General features: G+C 36.4%; 1 protein-coding gene across 12 annotated transcripts in view; it reads left to right on the plus strand.

Annotated features, from left to right (window-relative positions):
* Window positions 1–20,307, plus strand: part of LOC110543861 (melanoma-associated antigen 10-like) — a 207,929-nt gene that overhangs the window by 49,127 nt on the left and 138,495 nt on the right. The window contains exon 8 of one of the 12 annotated variants that reach the window (XM_060375480.1): window positions 3,914–4,012. The exons of the other annotated variants lie outside the window; for them this stretch is intronic. The gene's annotated coding sequence lies outside the window, so the exon portion shown is untranslated. The remainder of the gene's footprint in view (window positions 1–3,913; window positions 4,013–20,307) is intronic. 12 annotated transcript variants of the gene reach the window in all.

Genomic DNA, 20,307 nt, shown 5'->3' on the forward strand with positions numbered 1-20,307 from the left:
GGAAAGTCAGTCTAGTAATGGAGTGAGAATGGCTCCTCTGGGCTCTGGGTGGATTAGAACAGGCAGACATGGGGCTTCAGCATATTATTAAGAACAGTGCAGAACTTAAAAATTCATGACTTGCTTATTTCTGGAATTTTCCATTTAATAATGTCAAACTGTGGTTCTTGTGAGCAACTAAAACCTTGCAGATTAGGGAGAACTACTGTAATTTCTAATGGTTGGCTGTTTATCTGATATTCAGTTTTAACTGGGTGACCTGAATTTTTATTTGCTGAATCTGACATTTGTTCTTGTGCTTATGAGCTTTGCCTAATCCTCATTTATTAAATATCAAAAGGTCTGAAGGCAGACTCCTGAAGCGAAATATGGTTTAAGAATATGGACGACACATGCATCATTCTTGTCATGATTGCTTTTAGGTCAGATTTTTTTTTCCTGTTGGAGATGGCATACAGTGCCTCCAACTTGCATAAAAAAAGCAAAGCAAGCCTCCATTGAACGTCATCCCTTGGCACTCTCCGTGCACTTTAGCATGTGTGACAAACATTGGTGTTTCTGGTCTATTTTCTATAGGTAAGTGTGCCGGGATGTTATGCTCAGTTGAGCAAGCCTTATTAAATACTGTGTACTAAACCTAAATTGCCTGTGGCTAGCATTTGTCCTTTTTTCCCTTGTATCAGAGAAATTGGAGGTCTTACAAGGTGGGGGCAGCAAATCCAGACCCCCATATGCTTACAGTTGATGATATCAGAAAATAAACCACATATCTATATGCAAATGATAAATTAAAAATAATTTGTGCGCACATACACATGTTGTGTAGGACAGAATACTTAGGTAATTTTACCTTAGAAACCCTGCCTTCCTCTAAACCAAGTAATTTCACTAAAAGCCTTGAATGAATGCTTAATCCTATTTTAATCTGATATATTCCTTCCAGCTGTAAAATTCTGTGCCATTTCCAGTAACTTGTTACCATCATTAAAAAACAAAACAAAACAAAAACACTAACAGGGCTTGTCCCATATGATAGGTCTTGATAAAGTAATCCAGAATGACTGCCCATGAGACTTTCTGGGACTGAGGGTAAAGGTGGTGGTGATGTAATGGTGAAACTGTAGTAATGTCTGGGCATACACCAAAACAGAAGTGGGAAGTGACAGCATATGTTAGTCCTCTTACGAAAGAGCTGAGCTTGTCCAGTCTGCCTAGCATAGAGGGAGGTGAGCTGAGCTAGGCAGGCAGGCAGGCAGGAAGGCTGGTAGGGGGTGGGTTGTAGGGGGAGAGGAGGAGGAGTGTAAGGGAAGTTCTTTCCAGAAGCAGATAACTGATGAAGGCAGCAGTGAAGGGCAGTGCATTAGCATCCTGCACAGAAGAACAACATCCTCCCAGAGGGGAGCACATATTTCCCAGGGTGGTTAAAAGAGGACACTGTGGTAACAGCCTGATTAGGCAAGCAGACATCTCACTGATGTCTTTAGCGACTGACATCCCTGGAGGCTTGGTACAGACGATGAGCCCAGGGCTATGGGCTTTCAGCCAGAGAGCCACATTTTCAGTCAGCTTCCTCCTCTCAGTGCAGAACTGGCCTGGGCACGTGGCTTCCATTCCTGTGGTGGTCTACCACTTCTCTAGTTGGGAAATCTTGAACCTCATGCCTTCATTTGAATCTCTGAAGAGCCCAGATGGCAGCAAATAAAGTGAGGAACTTACTGCAGGCACAAAATTTAAGGAGACAGAAAATCATTAAGTAATCAAGATAAAGATTTCTCCATACTGTTTCTATAAAATTCAAAGCCAATGTCAAAAAATTCCATGAAGTGTTATTGACAGAGTTTGACCCTGCACTTTTGTCTGGTGTAGCTTGTCATACCTTAATTTTGGGTTTTGTGACATGACTCTGAAAGTGACCAATATGTGCTATGTTTTGGACCTCAGTAGCTGTGTCTTTGCTGAGTCCAGTTTTCATCGTGAATTTCCTTCAACAGAGGAAGGGTAAGAAGCAGGGACTAATGCTTCCTTATTCTGTGCCCCAAAGGACAGCTTTGCTTTTTGTGGGGAACAATATAGAGATTATAGAAGCTTATGTAATCAAACCTTGGCTTTGCAACCTCCCACATATCACAGAAGCAAGGTGTAAGGGAGGAAATTGGGCTCCCTTATTCGGGTTTAGGGAACCATTCTGAATTTGTACAGAATATAGAAGCTTTAAAGCAGCGGTTCTCAACCTCTGGGCCATGACCCTTTTACTGGGGTTATATATCAGATATCCTGCATATGAGAAAACAGTTCACAGCAGTAACGGAATTACAGGTATGAGATAATAAGAAAATAATATTATGGTTGGGGTCAGCATAGCATGAGAAACTGTATTAAATGGTTGCAGCATTAGGAAGGTTAAGAACCTCTTATTTAAAGTGTAATTTACCACAAGTAGCAGAGAATAACTTTAGAAGTTCTTGAGAAAATAACCTGTCTGTGTTGAGGATGCATAGCTCTTTTGTAGTCCACCACAAGCATTTAGTGACATGCAAACACAATCTGAATTTGCAATTATCTAAACACCTTCTGATGTATATTACACTAATTTTCATGGTGTCTTGCCCATCATACTACATTTAGCTCTCCCAGAACATGGTGGGACATTATGTTAGGTGCTATGAAAAAGAGGCTTTTGATTCTTATTATTCAGGGGAGCCATTTTATACCAGTCTTGTGTTGTTTGTCATGAAAGGAATCATGATCGGTAAGCAGCCCATAATTAGACTACGGCACAGTCATATTTAAGGTGGGCTACCAGTTGCCAGTTCCTTGTGTTGAGTAGCCAGAAAAAAAGTAATGGAACTAGGAAATCGAAAAGATGTGGAAATCAATGCGTCATTTATCTTTTTAAAATCTTTGGAAGCTTTTGGAAGAAGAGAATGGAATTTTCTGGATCACTTGCGCACCTTTGGCCGGATAGAAAGATCTTGTCTTTTTTCCTCCGGAGGAGCTTTTAAATCAATATTCTACTTAGGCTAAAAGGGGAAGTCAGTTAGTGAGAGGGTTTATTGTGGCCATTCCCAAGGCTCACAGTAGATCACAGCTTCTGTCCAAGTTTGGCTCTTCCACTGTGTGGCCAGCAGAGGGCACTGTTACTACAGAGACGTCTTTAAAAATACTGTTCAGAGATACAAAAATGTAATTTGATCAAGTAAGAAGTGTGAATGACTATCCATGACATTTTAATTTAAGAAGTGAATTATTATTAACAACTTACAGATATCTGTTTGGTTAATGATTCTGTTGAACCATAGAAGGAAAGCAAAGTTTTTAAAAAACTGTCTTTATTTTCAAATTTTAAAATAGCAAAACAATTAAGCAGTGTGGGAACCAATAAGAATCAATATCATCATTATACCTTTAACTTATTTTGGATGTAAATAGGAATTTTGTCTGCAAGAATGATATTTAAACTTTAAAGTGATTTTCTATTATTTGTTTGGAAGAATGAAAATTGATTGTAAAAACTCATGTGATTTTTATAATTTACAACTTGAGGATGCCGCACAGGTTTCTCTGATGAGAGATAATATTAAATGTTCTGTGACTTAAGAACTGAGAATGTGAAATGTTTATAATACAATACTGTAAATAACATAACAGTGTGTGGAATTTGAAAAAAAAAGTACAATGAAATCTGTTTATTATGTTCAGCTAATATGTGAAAGTTTAGTAGAATGTAAGATAATAATAAATGATTTGTTACAGTTTTCATAACAAATATGGAGGAGACATTAAGACTTGGCTTGCACTGGAACCAGAGAGTTATTCTGTATATTCTATCGTATGACTTCACTTGCTATGACATTGTTATAACATTAGTAGTACACATCTTTTTCTTTTCATTTCATTTTTTATTTGACACCAGGTCTCATGTATCCCAGACTGGTGTCAAAGTTACTGTGTAGCTGAAGATGACCTTGAACTCTGAAATCCTAATTCTTCCTCCCTAGTGCTGAGACTATGGGTATGTACAACTATGCCCACCATGTAAATGTTTTCTAATAGCCAAAGTTCCTTTATCAGTTTTATTTTGTTGTTATTATTTTAAAAATATTTGTTTTGTTTTTAATTTTGGATAAGTATATGGAATATACAGGTGAGTGCAAGTTATTTTATTTTATTTTCTATTTTATTTTAGATATTTTTAGGCAGGCCTTTTATATAATCCATGAAATCCAGGCTTCACTCAAACTCACTATTCTTCTGTCTTTGCCTCCTGAGTGCTGGGATTACATATGTGTGCCACCATGCCAGGGTTTAAAGGAAATCTCCTAGAGTGCATTTGTGACATCTGACACTTTCCCTGTTAGGGATATTACAATTGGAGGAGACAGCCTTAATCCATTCTGCACAGCTCTTGTTATTTAGTGAGCTCTTCCTAATACTGAGGGAAAACTGTTTCTCCCTGTTTTACCCATCCATATGTTCACCTGCTCTTTGAGGCAGTGACATTGTAGGAACTAAGAATGGTATGCTGTAGCATCCTGACAAAGAGAGGTAAGCTTCCTTTAGAAAGTAGTATGTCCATATTTTGACATATCTATCTTTCTTTCTCAAATGCTTAACTCAAAATCTCAGTCCAGGTATACTTTCACAGGCAGTGGTCTCCTGGGACTCTTTCCCCTAAAAGCTAGTTTAGGAATGGTTAGTGTTATTGTATGAAGCTCATACTGTTGAGTTTGGGATCAGTATTTGTTGGGCAGTGGCTGTGTGTCATATATTCAGTTGCCTCTGTTGAGATGTTATTGTTGAAGTAATTGAATCTGAACTCTCTAAAGCAGCAATAACTGCAGGAAAGCAGAAACCAGCAGAGGAATTCACTATTAAACATGCTTACAGATACCCTTAGTGTCCTTGCTACTGCTGTTGTTGTTACTGCTGCTGCTGCTTCTCCTCCTCCAACATTATCGTCATCATGGTCATCATCATCATAGTCCTTCTTCCTCCTTGACCCTGTTTGCATGAGGCCTGTTTTCTAGAGGAGTTCAATGTAACAATGGGAATTGTTGCTTGGGTTTTATAGTTCTTTTCCAGAATAAATAGTTATTAAGTAATAAGAAGATGTTACACCTATATCTCAAGTATTCTTCTGGGTATGAAGATTAAAGAGTATACAAAACATAGAGTGCTCCTGCGCTCATGTAGCTTATGAGTAGGAAAAAAAAGGCAATAAAAGTTATTAAATTGTTTTGATAACTATCTTGAGTAAAAGCAATTAGAGTAAAGGGTAAGAGATAAGCCTGTATGTTTTAATGGAAAACAATCAGGAAAGGCTTTCTTGACAAGTGTCGTCATTCAATACTGCAGTGCCATTTACTTGTGAAATAGGGCAGAATGAACAGGAAATAAGACTGTATATAGTAAGTCTGGAAAGCCAGGGAGAGCCAAAACATGCAGCAGGCTGTTGCTTCTTGGTGTACACTGTTGATCAGATTCTGCATTTCTACATTTTTAAAAAAGAAAACCAGATCTTTAAAATACTTTTCTGTTTTAGTTCAGTTTCCTGGATGAGGTTTGTGCTTGAAATAAATACTGAAGGTTAAAGGAAGGCGGGTGGCTAAAATCTCATTTTCACTGGCTGAAGTGATAATAAAAGAAAACATGAGATGCTGGTGAATGATAAGTCTGAAAAATGGGTAGGGACTGTTATACAGAGAGTGTTGGACAAGGCTCAGTAGGTCAAAGGGACTCACAGAAGTTCAGGATTTTTACCTTGTCTTAGAAAGTTTGCTCTGGTTGCAAAGCTCAGCAGAACGGCATTATTATTACTAGTAATAATATACGTTATTAATAATGATGACATTATTATTACTAGTAATAGTACACACTGTGGATATATCATTAATTTTGAGAAAAAGTGAGGTTCCTTATGGAAACCTCATTGTAGCTTAAAATGTTAAAAGATTCATGAAGGCCTGTAGTTTTTAAAGCCATGAGTTAAATGTTTGTAAGATTTTTTAAGATTTTTGAAAGAGAAAGTGATTGCTGAGTAGTTATAGAAAAGCAAATCCTTTAAAAGCCAATGTCCTTTCAGTACAAAGGCTGCAATTAACTTGGTTCTATTTATCCCGGCAAATCATCACAGGGTGTGGCATCTAAATGTCGTCCCTGTTCTTTCTTGAAGTGTCTAGAGAGAACAAAAAACATCCTGTTATTTTCTTGCCCTTCTGAGCTCTAACTCCTGGCCAGTCAAGCTTTCTCTTTCCTGAGGGTGCCAAGGTTCCTGTTCTCACAAAGAAGCTGAAAGAAGCTTTCAGCCTTGTAGATTTAAATGTGCTTGGGGAAAATGCCTTGAAAACAAGTATACTTGACTACACAGTTATTTCTTAGCATCCTAACAAACTTCAAGGCTCATTTTAGTGGAGCTTTTAGTACAGAAATATCGTAACATGTGTAATTTATTTCAAAGCACTTAGTCTTCATGCTGACAGCTCCAGCATCTTACAATGCTAACATTTTCATTGCACGGACAGAGATGAGACTCCAATGGGAGTTATAAAAGTATATTCTGTCATTTGAAACTGATTGAATGGATTCTTATTCAGTGATACAGTTTAACACATAATTTTCATTTATTCTATATACTCTGCTCATTTTCTTTTATAAGTCTTTGCTATATGGTATAGGAAACAGTTGTTATTACTGTTAAAAGCTGAACTCTTTCCATGTTTAAATAATTTGGTTTCTGGTGAAAGATTGGACACTGAATCTTTTACCTTTGAGTGTGTGTTTGTGTGTGTTTGTAGTGTTGAGGATAGAATCCAGATATTTACATAATCTACCCAAACTCCTGACACATAAACAGAGAAATAAGAATTATATAAAGGGAAAATATATGTATATGTTATGAAAATGAAAGAGATTTTCCAAAAATTATTTTTATGCCTTTTATGATTCTTTCAAGTCTTTGCCATAGCTGTTGTCAATAGTTATGACACAGGGTGGGGATATCATTTAGCATGCATATGGGATTCCTCCCCTCTCTGTCTCACTCCCTTTCTCCCCCTCTACCCATTTCCTTCTTTTATTCCTTTTTCTCTTTCTTTCGTTCCCTCCTCTCGTTTTTCTTTTCTTTCTTTCTTTTTTTTTTTTTGAAAGCATTGTGGTCTCATGTAGCCTAGGATGACCTTAATCTTGCAATATAGCCTAGGATAAACTTGAACTTCCAATCTTGCTTTGCATCACCATATTTTTTTTTATGCAGTGCTAGGACTGAACCAGGGCTTTTTGAATGATAGTCACTCATTCTTTTCTCCAACTGAGTGACATTCCCAGTCCAATTAATCAATTAATCATTTATGATGATTAATGAACTTTTAACTTGTCCAGTGGTCATTCAGTCAGTCATGTTAGATCCCACCATTTTCAGCTAGCCTACTAGAAGAAGTATTTCTGACCAATACTCATATTTTCCTCAAAGAAAAATGAAATTGGGGTGGGATAAAAATGTAGCTAGATCCCTTAAGCAGTGCTCTACATAACAGGAGATTCTCGACTTATGGACAGATGATTTAACAAATGAAAATGAAGAAAAAGTGAAATATCTTCTTATTCATTTATTTGGAACAAATCACAACAGCTGGTAATGTATCACGTTGGTGAGCCCACTGGAGAAAAGCATGCAAATCCATTGCTAGTGAGTATGCAATTGCTACAACCTTGGCCAAAGTAGTCTGGCATGCATTATTCTTCCAAATATCTGTCATTCTCATTACCTCATAATCTACTCATTCAGATTACCCCAGTTCTGATGCCCTTTCCTATTTCTGTGTCTGCTTTCTCCTAGATGGTGGTATTTGTGATTCTCACCCTCAGACTGGTAGCCTGACCTTGACTCCTGAATTCTGTAGTTCCTACTCAACTGCAAGTCATTCTCATGCAACATTTTGGTTTATCTTGTCTGCTACACCTTTGTGTTCTTTAGAACAATATGCAAGTTCAAGTCATCACTGCTAGCTGATTTGTGCATGTGCAAAAAAACCAATCAAAATTTGAGTTACTTTTTTCAGCCCTGTGTGCTTCTGCCTGTTCTTTCTGCAGCCATTGCTCATGTGCTTATGTTATATATAAAACTTTTTAGCCCTCTTTACCTGTCTCATTAATTTTATCATTTGGTTATTAAGTATTAAAAATTAGTATCATTTACTACTCAGTGATAACAAATTTTCAATCACTGTGAACTTGTCTAAGTTAGGATGAAAATAACCTCCAAGCAAAAACCCAAAAAGATGGGTGATGGAAACACACAGAGATTGACTAGGGCAAGAAAGGTACTGTTGAGAGCAAAAAACATGAGTGTTTTGAAATGTTTGATAATGGTAAAAGCAAAACTCTGTATGGTAACGTTTGCTGTTTCTGAATCTCTAAATTGTAAAAAAAAAATGTACTGTAAGGACTACTACAATGAGGAACACACTGGAATCACTAGAAACATCATACATAACATAAAACACTGAAATAGAGAAACTCTAAGGAGATTTGTATTTGTAACTTCTGAAACAGAGGTTCAAAAGGCCTCTTTCCATTGGCATGAACTGTTGATGAACATCCTGAAATTCAAAGTTACCTTTGTATCTAGGTAAAAATTTTAGACTATTCATTGCAAGGAATGGGTAGATAGAGAAGCTCAAGAAACATTATGGGCTGCATGAAAAAAAAAAGTAGCAGGCAGAGGAAGCAGAGCATGAAGTTGTTCTCAAGTACCCTGGAAGTGACAAGATGAGTATAAGAGATGGCAGTTTTCCTGAACAATGGAGATGAAGTGGTCCTGTTATTCTACAAGTACGTGCCAACTTGGCCACTTCAAAATTCCAGAATCCTTGCTCTTTTAAAAGAGAATACCAGATACTATTTTATGTCTACCTGAATGAAAACAAACAACCAAGGGTAACCGAGAACTACTACTCTGAACTACTATTCAGTGGGTTTTCTACTGAGGTTAATCAATATTTACATGAAAATGATATGGACTTGAAAGTACAACTGATTTGGGACAGTGTCACAACTGGAAAAGTAATAATGAATGCTGGTCCTTGTGCACAAATTATCTCCGTTTTCTCGAGACTAGCTCTTCTCCTTCAATCCCCGCATTGGGCCTTGTTGTACTCATAATGTTCATGGTGGACTGTACTGGCCTTTGTGAAAGTGTCTCAGAGAATTTTTTTCACTTGTCCTAACAATAGTAGAATAAGGGAGAGAAATAAAAATCTCAACCCCTAGTGAAAGTGGACAAAAATTTAGAACTAGGTTGTTACTGGTTCTGAGTGTCTTCTTCCAGTCATAGAAGAAATTGAAAATATACCATTGGGCAAAACACTGGGTTCACAGAGGGGTTGAAGAAATGGAGTTAAGTAATGTTGCCAATCTGTTGGCTCTCATTCTGAGAATATACTTGAGAAGTATTTTACAGATAGGATTACCTAAAATGTTGATAAAAGTAAGCCAACTTAGGTTAGCATCCAAAAAATCAAAGACTATGATTTTTTCCTCAAAGAAAAAATCTGCATTCTGCATATGAAATCATCAAGCAGGGAGAGATCCTTTAGTTGTGTACATGCTGACCTTCAGAGAGGCTTCTGTGAAGACACACAGCCCTAGGAATGTGTAATCGACCAAGGTCAATCAGTATGTTCTCTCTACTCTTGACAGGGAAGAAGGAATGTGAACCATCCACCCAGTCCTCCAAACAGTGCCACATACCAATAGTTGAAACTTGGGATTCAGACCCTCTTCTGGTACTTCTGACATTATGCTTGGTGCTCCATGTGTTGGAGGAAGAAAATGGGGAAGACCAAGATTACTTCTCTGCAGCAAACTCCATTTTCTCTGTTCTTTCCTTGCCACTGTTGTCATTAGCAACATTTTCACAGGTGCATTGTTATCACCATGAGCTCAGAAAAAAAAAAATGGAAAAGTAATTGCCAAGGAACCACAACTACTAATGTAAAATATTTGGGAAATGTCATTGAGATGCACCTTGGCATTTTATTTCTGTGAACAAACCAATTATCTTGGACTTTCACAATGCTACTCACCCTCTAATACAAGAGTCCTTAATTCCTCTGACATTGATAGTGCAAGAGTTTCTGGCACATTCTACAACCTAGCAAAGTAGGAAGGGCCTGCTATCTGTGCTCTCTCCTCTTCTTTCTGAAATTTACTTTCATTCTGATTATGTCTAGTTTGGTATTTTGCCAGAGGGATTAGTTTGGCATAAGTTCATTTGTTGTGAGTCAGTTCTTTAACTTAAGTATTGGCTGGTACTGAGAGGCAGTGCATTTATCATTAATTCCTCGGTTTGCATTGGTACCTAACCAAAGGAGGAAGAATTAGTACAGTTAATTTCCATAGTTCCTTCCTGTTCTCATGTTTGCTTTACCCCTCATGCTTTGACGTGCTGAACATCCTCCAGAAAAAGGAATGCTGACACTTCCTGTTCCCAAAAGGTGCTGCAGAATTCATTTCTAGATTAGGTTTGAGGGTTTAATTCACCTTTGTAATCTCATTATTTGCCTAAGGTATTATTAAAGTGAACTTTGAATGATATTTCCAATCAGATTTAACATAGAAGAAATAACAAAGCTGGATGTAAGACACTCAGATATTATTCTATTTCATCATAGTCAAATGGTGAGCCTACCTGGTCTTTTATCTACTTACATACATTCTTATCTGCTGTTTATTTCGAACTCAGTTAGGTAATTTTTCTGGGAATAGACAGGAAGTCTGACTAACATTGCTTGATCCTTTGCCCTAACTGCCACTGTGCCAACATTATAGCAGGAGCACCCTGATTGCATAGGATAATGATGTGGAAATGCCTGAAGAGAGAAATGAAGAAGAGTAAATGTTGACATAAAGTTGCCAAAAAGAGAACTTAATATAACCTAAAATGCACAAAGGCGACCTGGAGATCAAGAAGGTGTTGAGTAAGGAAGTATTGCTTTTGAGCCACAGTGTTAAAAAGGCCTTGCTCACACAGTTGCAAATGAGTGGCCCACATTCTCAAGCTCAGAAGAAGCAAATGTGGGTTGAAAGCCCATTATCAGATACTGTGAACCTAGTTCTGGGCAAGCATTCACATTTATTCTAGCCCACAGGTGTTCTTAGCATTAGCTGTATTTTGGAGTCAAGGAGGGGAGCTCTGAAAACTAACATTCCCTGGAATGTGTTTCCAATAGTAGAGCCAGTGCCTACATATTTGGAAAACAAATCAGCTGGTTCTACCTATAGCTCTACATGCTAACTGCTGCTCTGAGGTGAAAGGAAACTAAGACAGAATAATAGAAGAGAAATAGTAGTGGGTTTAGGGAACAAGGCAAACATGATTGATTGAATATTTGTTCTGCCACTAGTTCAATGGGCAGTCTTACCCAAGTCACTATGCTTTTCATAACTTTCAAATGAAAGTATTGTATCTTGGTCTCCAAGGTTCTTCTAACTCAGTTATTGTCATATTTAGAGAAAACTGCATCAACCATATTGGTTGACTTTGTGATTATCTAAGTCTTTACACAAAGACCAGGGTAAATAGTAGTGTTAAATTATATTCATGCCACTTGAAAACTGTTGTTTGGATTGATATACTTCGGTGGTAAAGCCCTTTCTTGGCAAGTTAAACACCCTGGGTTTATTCCCCAGCATTGTAAAAATGTGATTGTGATTCAAGCTTTACATGTTTTAGGTCCTCCCAGAAAAGAAAGTTAAGTATAGATGACATTGAATAATTAAAGCAAATGTATGGTCAGCTTTTTAATGAGAAAACACCTTCTGTGTGTGTGTGTGTGTGTGTGTGTGTGTGTGTGCGTGTGTGTATGTATGTAATATATATTATGTAACATTCTATTACATATAATAGAATTTGGGGAAAATAACTTTATAAAACACTTTCTACCATTTTAACACTTTATACGTATCATTTTGTTAAATATAAGTGCAGATATCTAGATTGTTAATGCTTTAAGCTTCTGTGAACAACTAGTTTCTTCTTAGTTATGTCTACAGATAAGTATTGGAAGTCAGTCGCCATCTTTGTCAGTATAATCATATGACATTGTTGTTGTTTATTTGTTTGTTTTTTGGCACAGGGTTTCTCTGTGTATCCTTGCCTATCCTGGACTTGATTAGTAGACAAGGCTGGCCTCGAACTGACAGAAATCCACCTGTCTCTGCCTCCCAGAGTTCTGGAATTACAGGTGTGTGCCACTGTGCCTGGCTACATATGCCTCTGAAGAATGAAAATTTCTGATACCTTTCCTATACATTGATATTACCACCCTGGCTATTATACTTCTTGATTTGATCAGACTTAGAAAAACCAATCTTTAAATTGAATTATATCAACTAGGAAGTCAATGTAATATAGTGAGAAATTGACCATTATATTATTTTAATTTTGTAGGACTCTCTAGATTTTGGATGATAGAATAAATTGATTAGGGCTCCAATCATTTTATTTAAAATGCTGAGATAAATTTCATTCCTGTTTAAGACAACATCCAGTTAAAGTCTCAGAAGTAATCCTGTTGAGGATAAATGATAGATTTTACTGTGCTTTATGTTAGAACACTTTAATCTGGTTCAGTTCAAAAGTAAGTCACATTTATAGGAAGATGTAGTAGTTTGGTATAAGCTAAGTGATAGGAGTAGAATTTAATGACAGCACTGTCAAATAAGTAGAATTTTTATGCTTTAAATTATCAATATTCTCCCCCAATTAAAAAGTTTCTGTCTATTTAAGTTCTGTTTTTGGGTCTGTGAATGAATATATGTGTTACTGTATGATGTGTGTGTGCATGTGTGCTTCTATGTTGCATGTGCAGGTGTAAATAAGTTCAAACACTGGTATGTGAACATGTAGGCCACAACAGGACATTGGGTGCCTTGCTCTGTCACTCTCTAGCTTATTGCCTTGAGACAGGTTCTCTCACTAAACCTGAACTGTTGCTGGCAGTAAAAGCACTACCAATCTTCCTATTTCTACCTCATCTCCCCACTCTGTGTTTACAGTATGGCTTCTTTTGTTCAATGTGGGTTCTGGTGATTCAAATTCAGGTTTTCATGCTTGCAGAGCAAGCATTCTTCTCTGATGCGCCATTTCCCCAGTCCTAACATTTATTTTAGTTGGTTTTATACAAGTTCTACTGTCAAATGGTTAGGGTAAGTTCTTGAGCTCAATATAAAGAAGTACACAGATAGAGATTACCTTCTTGATAGGCATATTTAATCATGGTGAGAAAAAAGGAAAAAAGAAAAAGGAAGGTGAGGATAAATGGATTAGAAAACTGACAGTTGACTTAAAAATTATTTTATTCATGATCTTTTAAAGTTGAAACTACAGAGAAAGCTATACATTTAGATCACGTGTCTGCCACAGCCTAAAAGTCAATAAAAGGCTTCAGTGGAATCTACTTTTTAAGAATATGTGAATGATGCTTTTGACATGAAATACATTGACCACTGATGTAAATATTATAAAGTACTATTCTGTGAATAGAAAAAAAATCTTTTGATGAAAAATAAAATTAAGCACATGTGAAAGAATATTTTTGAGCATGAGTAACACATATGGCAAAATTAAGTATAAATCTCATTATCTGAGGCATTGTAATTTGTTTTGCATTACCAGCTAACCCATCATCACAAGTACCCAGAGTTGGTGGTTGACTACTTGGTGGCTGGTGGCGATATGCTTGTATGTATCAAGAGAAAAAATACAAGTGACTTCAAGTAAGGGTTTGGACATTGAATTTTTTGGCTGCTCTGAGTCAGGGTGCTCTGTCTTGGGTTAGAGGTCCTTAAGCCTGGCAAATTAATCTTTGACCTTTTACTGTGCGTGATAAGTCAGCACAAAGCCTAGGCCTTAAGATTATACCTGTTTTTAAATTTTCTCATACCAATTACTAGCTGTGTGACTGTGAGCATGTCTTTTAACTGTCATGGACTTCATTTTCTTAATCTGTAAAATGGGGTGAATAATTCCATGTATTATTAAATGACAAATGAAGATTACACAAGATGCTTAGTTCAGTGCCTGGCACATAGTAAGCGCTCAATAAATCATTGCTATTATTATTATTATAATATAAATAAATTTGTATATTTGAACATGATAATTTATATTTAGCAAAATTTTAATATTGAATATCCTTCAAATAAGGTGTAAATGATGGTTTTAAAAGAAAGAATAAGAAATGGATTTTAATATTTTTCTTGTTTGCTTAGAAGGGACACCTGAAATAAGTCCCTTATTTCTGCAGTAATTCTTTCACACTGTGCTTATAATGTGATTACTATTATATGATGTTTATTTCCCTAGAGATTAGAAATAGTAACTTTTTGACACAAATGCATTCCTGTTCTCTTGAAAATAATCCAGCTACTTAATTCCACCTTAAAGATAATTAAGGCACTCAGATATAGGGAGTGATGATAAATCTCTGTAGGATGCACTCTTGACCATACCACCAATTTTTAACTGTTTCCTTTCAAAGAACTGTGCAAGCCATAGTGTTCTTACTAGGCAAGGAAGATTCTTTATAACTGACTTCTGAACTTTTTGGTAATTCATACATTTATCATGGCATTCAGAAATTTTTAAGGAGTGGTATTCAGTAAGTAGGGTACTCATAAGACTCTGGTACTGTGTTTTTCAAGCTACATACCTTTCATTACTTCAATTCAATTTTTTAAAAAAATTATTCACTCTACAGTCAGGCTTCAATTCAATTTTACAGTAGTACCTACTAGTATTACTACCATGGCCTTCCATCACAACCCTTTGTTTTTTCTTGGAATACTTAGTATAAAGACCATTATATGTGTGGCTGTATGTGTTAGTGGCCTTGGCCTCTCTGCATGACTATCATAATTTTGGTTCTGAGTGATATATTTCCTTGTCAGATGACCCACAATGACTACCCATTGTCTCCTTGACAACTATTTGATTTTTAAGTCATCAACCTATTGTGCCTTAACTAGTTTTGACTGCTTGAGTTCTCTTGTGTTCAATACAGGTGCTAATTCTTGTTCTCCTAAGACTTATATTAGTTATAGGGAATTTCAGGCTATAACTGAACTCTCATCTCTTATGGCTATTACTTAAATTCTAGTTAGTGAGATCAGAGCATTATATTTTTTTTATTCATGAGGTGACCCTACCAAATTATATTCTCCTTCATTTCCCTTGTCTCCATGTATGCTCAGACTATAGTGGTGGATTTCATCTCTCTATTTTTTGCATGTGTAATCCTTCAGCCTCTGACTGTCATCCTCCTTGACTGGGACTTTGAGTGCATCCCATTTAATTTTGTTTCTGAATAAAGGGAACTTGAACAATTGGCAGCCCCAACTCCTGAGTATCAGCATGTCACACAATATTTTTTGTGCCACTAGGTTTCAAAGTGTTACTTCTGTGCTCTTCATGTGAATGCTAACCTTGGATAATCTTCAGTTGATTATACTCTAGATTTAGTGTGTAGAGCTGAGCTTGGCAAATCCACTCACCTAAACTTTTTAAAGTAAGTTAAGCTTTATTGGAATAAGGCTATAGCTGTTATTTTCCTTATCTGTGTCTACACTGATAGTGCAATCATGTAGTTTTAACAGAGACCATTAAATATTATCAGCCTGATTCTTAATAGAACATATTTGCTGAACCCTGATCTAGGACCAAGTAAATTTTCTAGGAAAGGTATTGCATATTCTTTGACAATTTGTATCCTGCTGACATTCATTCTGCCAACCCATAAATACTTAACAGGGCCGTTCATTGAGACTGTGGAGATAGATTCTAATGCATTCAAATTACTCTTTTTTAATTGACTTCCTGCTTCCTTTTTGTTTTTTACTTAAAATAACCTTGTCCGTGGTTTGGCATTTTAGTAAAAGAGATGCTAGGATCATAAAAGTTATCTTAAGATGTAATAGCAACACCATAACATTGAAGTCTTTCAATGTTACCTATGTTTCTGAATATGGCTTTCTAATTTCTAAGATCAGGCCTTTCTGTTTTTCAGTAAATCTAACTTAGGTCTTCTATGTTCCACAAATGACAATATCTTCAATGACCAGATTTCCCTCATATTACAGTATCCTTATTTTCTAGTCTCTGGCCTGAGTCATCTCTAGTGCTTGTATTTTCTAAACTATCCAGTATACTAGAGTTATTAAAAATTTTAAGTTTTCCTATAACTTCTCCTCTTCTTAAAGTTAAGCCTTGTCTTTCACAGTCCAGAGTTACAATTTTCAGATCTTCTGTAGTCTCAGTCATTGAGTATTTCTTATTTTCAGGGCTTCTAGTGTCCATTTATTTCATAGCATCCAAGTGTAGCTTTTCTAGTATCTTGTACTATATTTTTCAGTTATCATATCTACAAATGTCTTCTAAATATTGCTTTTACAGTGCCTTTTAAAAATCAAAATTATTATTTGATTATCTTATGCACGTATACATAATCTATTATGATTACTGTAATCCCTATCCCATGTAATCTCCTTATCCCTGTCAATGTTCATCCTTACTATAAATCCTTTCCCAACTTTCATGGCTTTTTGTTTTGTTACCCACTGAATTTAACCAGGACCATTCATGTGATCATGGGTATGAAATTATCCTTTGGAATATAGGCTTCTTACCAGAGTCCCATCAGAAGACAGTGATTCTCCCTCTCCTAGTATCAATCAGTAGCCAAGAGTTCCTTTAAGAAGTACAGGGCCCCATGATATTTTTCTTCATCTGGAATTGACAAGCCCAGTCTTGTCAGTAAAGGCTCAGTAAACATAGTTTCATGTATTGTGAATTCATATACCAATGGCTATGTCATGCCCAGAATATAGCATTTTATTGCCCCTTTCTATATCATCCAGCTCTTACATACTTTTTCCTGTATTCTGCTATTTATTTATTTATTCATTGACTTTACATTGTGATCCTAAGCCATCCTCTCCTCCCAGTCGTTTCTCTCACATACCCTTCCCACATTCTCCCCTTTCATTCTCCTTCATTGTGATCCTAAGCTCTTGCATTCTTTTAAATCCAGTAACATCTTTTTATTGGGTCAGTTCTTCCTTGACCCAAGTCATCCAACATCCTCAAGCACTCTCTTTTTCCCAACATCCAGGTGTTTCTATCACTCTGAACCTATGAATAACTAGATATTTTTAGCATCTAGATCTTTTAATATATAGGGTTGCTAGTATCATTTAAATTTAATTCTTATAAATTACTCAGTTTTTTGGACAGGACTATGGCAATATTGCATTTTTTTGTTTTTGTTTGTTCAATAGGTGGGGTTTTTGAACTTGTAGTGTGTAAATGTCCAGGTCCTTTGTTGTCTGTGGATAATGTTTAGGAGTTTGAAAAATACAAGATTTGCAATGTCTCTAATACCAAAACTTTTAGTATATGGATTTCAGTATCAAATATTCCAACATTCAGGGTCTCCAAAGTCTTTAATGTCCAGAGTAACCAATGTCTTCAAAATCCAAGCCTTCTAGTGTCTCCAAAAATCCTGTGCTTATGATGTTTCCAATATCTAGGGTTTCCAGTGGCGCCGTAACAAGGTCTTCCAACATCACCAGGTCTTCCAGCAGCTGCAAGTCTTCCAACAATATAAAGGTCTTCCAGAAAATCCTGAATTTCCAGAAAATACAAGTCTTCCAGATAATGCATGTCTTCCAACATCCTCCAAGTCTTCCAGTAAATCCAGAATCTAGATCTTCCAAGAAAATCTGTGTCTTCCAGAAGAATCCACGTCTTCCAGAAATATCCATGACTTCCGGCAAAATCCATGTCTTCTGGGAAAATTCATGTCTTCCAGGAAAATCCACACGTCTTCCAGAAGAATCCATGTCTTCCTGAAAAATCCATGTCTTCCAGTGTAATCTACGTCTTCCAGAAAAATCAATGTCTTCTACAAAGTCCAAGTCTTCCCATCAATTTAAGTCTTCCAGAAATTCACAGGTCTTCCAGATGATCAGTGTCTTCCAGTGAATCTATGTCTTCCTGTCAATCCAAGTCTTCCAGAAAAATCCAGGTCTTCCAGCCAATCTGTGTCTTCTACCAGTTCAAGTCTTCCACTAACTCCAGGTCTTCCAGCCAAGATATGTCTTCCTGAAGATGTATGTCTTCCTGAAGATCAATGTCTTCCTGAAGATCAACGTCTTCCAGAAAAATTCATGTCTTCCAGAAACATCCCAAGACTTCCACATATCGCATCTTCCAAACAATCCTAGTCTTCTAGAAAATTCGAATCTTCCAGAAAAAAATCTATGTCTTCCCAATATCTATGTCTTCCAGTTATCTCCTGATCTTCCATCCTATCCACTTCTTCCAGAAAAATCTTTGTCTTCTATTAAATCCATAGCTTCCAGGAAATCAATGTCTTCCTGAAAATCCACATCTTCCTGAAAATCCACGTCTTCAGAAAATCTACATCTTCCAAAAATTCCACGTCTTCCCAAAAATTCATGTCTTCCTGCAAATCCATGTCTTCCGGAAATCTACGTCTTCCTGAAAATCTACACCTTCCAGGAATCTGTGTCTTCCCCAAAATCCACGTCTTCCCAAAAGTCGACATCTTCCTAAAAATCCACATCTTCCCACAAATCCATGTCTTCCCAAAAAATCTCCGTCTTCCCCAACAAAATCCATGTCTTCTAAGGAGTTCACATCTTCCTACACCTCCAGGTCTTCCAGCATCTCCAGGGCTTCCAGCAACTGCCTGTCTTCCACTATCTCCATATCTTCCAGCATCTTTATGCCTTCCTACAACTACTCAGTCTTCTATCAACAGGCTCAATATCTGTGCCTTCCAGTGTCTCCAGTGTATCAGTTTTCTGACATTCAGGTTTTCCGGTGTCTGCCGTATCCAGGTATTGAAAGTTGTTTCATAATTTATTTTTTCCCAATAGTTCCCTAGTTTGGGGATTTTTCAAATCTAGTCTTTTTCAACTAAGCCGTTCTGGGTGCAGATATTTTCAGACTAACCTCTCAAATTAACTATTCATGCTTTTAGTAGAATTAGTTTCAAAATATTTAATAGCTTATTACCTCTTAAAGACTAAGTTTTGTGGGCCAACAGTAGTATAGTTTCAATTTCTTTTGATATTGAAAATGTATATTCTTTATAACTATTAAGGATGGCATTAAGTAAAAGGCTTTATAAAATTTATACAGTAATTTTATAATTTTGATAATGATTATAGTTTTAATAGTCAATAATGCTCAAGAACAATTGAAATTTTTCTTTCATACTTATAGACTATATCTTTATAATATAGGTAAAGATAACAGTATATATTTCTCTATTTTTGTTTGTTTTTAATAATATTTGTTCTTCTGTCATGGTAATAATAGTAATAATAATAATAATAACAATAATAATAATAATGCATAGCATTTGCTGTGTCCAGGCACCATTCTAAGATCCTTACATGCATCAACTCATTTAATTGTCACAACCCATTGAAATAGGAGCTCTTATTATCTCTGTTTTACAGATGAAGAAACTGGTATATAGTGGTGAAATAACTTGGCCAAAGGATACAACTAGTAAAAGGAAATAGCTAGGATTGAACACAACTAGCCCATTTTCAGAATCCATGATCCTCCCACTCTGCTCTTTATTGTATCTGATGATGAAAATCAAGTTGAGAGTGAAGGGAACTAAAGATTGATGGCTCCCATATTGTATGTAGAAAATTTTAAAAAAATTCCTGTACATACAGTCGTACTTTAACCTGTCACTGTCAGAACATTATTTACATTAACAGATTCATCCTTCAACAAGATACTTTGTCATTCCTTTGCTCCTCATGAATGTGAAAAGAGGTGCAAATATTCCTTGATACCAGGTTTGATAGGAAGGACATAGTGAAGTACTGAGTTCATCTATACCTTATTTTAGAGTGACAGTCACAGCTTCCTGCTTTGATTTTAATGCTTGGAATTTAACTTTCCCTTATACTTTAATACCTTCTTACTCATCATTCTCCAGTATCAACCATACTATCTAGATCACTTACTATTAGTTTGTTTTTGACCTCCAGGATCTTCCTGCTTCTTCAATATCATTGACTTTCTGGGTTCCTGACCACTGCCTTGTATCTACCTAATGGTAACTACAACTTAAATCTCAGGACATTGAACTAGAGAGCTATCCTTTTTTGGCTCTGCAATTCTTAGCTCTTCTCAGGTACTTCTAGCAATGTGCTACTTAAGCCTCTGGATGGTATGCAAACATAAAAGCCACATAGTGA

The sequence above is a fragment of the Meriones unguiculatus genome, chromosome X, assembly GCF_030254825.1.
Source record: "Meriones unguiculatus strain TT.TT164.6M chromosome X, Bangor_MerUng_6.1, whole genome shotgun sequence".
Classification (NCBI taxonomy): Eukaryota; Metazoa; Chordata; class Mammalia; order Rodentia; family Muridae; genus Meriones; species Meriones unguiculatus.